The sequence below is a fragment of the Acyrthosiphon pisum genome, unplaced genomic scaffold (assembly GCF_005508785.2).
Source record: "Acyrthosiphon pisum isolate AL4f unplaced genomic scaffold, pea_aphid_22Mar2018_4r6ur Scaffold_20750;HRSCAF=22023, whole genome shotgun sequence".
In the NCBI taxonomy this organism is placed as follows: Eukaryota; Metazoa; Arthropoda; class Insecta; order Hemiptera; family Aphididae; genus Acyrthosiphon; species Acyrthosiphon pisum.
The window spans coordinates 370-2,126 of NW_021770143.1; positions in this window are offsets into that span (position 1 = coordinate 370).

Here is a 1,757-nt window from a genome sequence, read left to right on the forward strand (position 1 = left end):
TCCTCACTTACATTTAATTCCTCATTTTCTCTATGAATTTTACTAATATCATCTTTTACTTCCAACCGTTCATCCTCTTCCGACTCACATAACAAATCATAATCTTTCACTTTTTTCAAGAAAATTGAATTTCTTCTTAATAATCTATTATTTGCATCTTTTACAATATAAGATCTAGGAAAATTAGTCTTTTTTATTACTATTCCTGGCCACCAAACTTTTGTAAACTTATTTTGAATCACAACTTTATCACCTGGGTTAAACTCATTTTCTTCTTTCCCTGCACTTCTATTGTAATAATTTATTTGTTTAATTTTATTATTTGTGATTTCTTTATTTATTACAATTATTTCAGGTTTTAAACAATTTTCATTATAATTATTGACTAGTGTTCTTAAATTCCTACTTTGTAGTATTTGAGCTGGGGAATAATTTAAGCCTGCTACTGGAGTATTTCTATAATTTATTAGATACAAACTAAGATCACCTCCTTCTTCGCTTAGTTTTTTTAACATGTTTTTAACAATACCAACTGCTTTTTCTGCCAGTCCGTTGCTTTGATGGTAATTAGGACTACAAGTTACTATGACAACATCCCATTCTTTTGTAAATGTTTTGAGTTCTAAACTATTAAATGGGTTATTATCAGCAACTATGATTTTAGGTATACCTAATCTACTGAATATTTTTTTCAATTTTTTTATTACTTCACCACTAGTTTTACTTTTAAGTTTTACTACCTCTAGCCACCTCGAGTAATAATCTATAACAACTAAATAACTTTTTCCAAAACATTCTGCAATATCCATGCCTATTTTATAAAATGGTATCAAAGGTATTTCATGACTTTTTATAGGTTCTTTTATTTTAGATTTACTAAATTTTAAACATATATTACAAGCCCCAATGTAATTTTCAATTTCTGATTTCATACCTGGCCAGTAAAATAATTGATTAGCTTTTTTAACTGTTTTAGTCATTCCCAGGTGAGTGCTATGAAGCTTTTTAATGACATATTTTCTCATTACCTTAGGTACTATTAATCTCATTCCCCAGTATAACATTTCATTTTCTAACATAATTTCATTTTTTAATTTGTAATAATGTTTTAATTCTTCTCTTGAAATACATTTTTTAGGCCACCCATTTTTTAAATACCCAATTATTTGATTTAAAACCTCATCATTTAATGTAGCTAACCTAAACTCAGTTTCCTTATTATTTTCAAATTTAATTTCAAGTTCACCCAATGTATGTACAATATCATTCATAATCTCTTCACTTTTTTCTTCTCTTTTGATGTAATTGCGACTCAGAAAATCTGCAACGTACATATACTTCCCAGGCAGGTATTCTAGATGTATGTTATATATTAACAGTTTAACCCTCAATCTTCTCAGTCTGTTATTAGGTATTTTATTGATCTCTTTTTTTAAAACTGAAACTAATGGTTGATGATCTGTAAAAATGTTTACTTGTTTTTGCCCATATATTAAATAATGAAATTTGGTACATGCGAACACTATAGCAAGCATTTCTTTTTCTATTTGAGCAAAATTTATTTCAGAATCACTTAAACACCTAGATGCATAATGGACAGGTTTTTTATTTTGGAATATACAGCATCCCATTGCTTTTTCCGAAGCATCGGTTTGTATTTCAAATGTTTCATTTAGACTGAAATTATTTAAACTAGGAATTTCACATAAAATATTTTTAATTTTCACAAAAGCTGTACTTTGATTTATTGACCATTC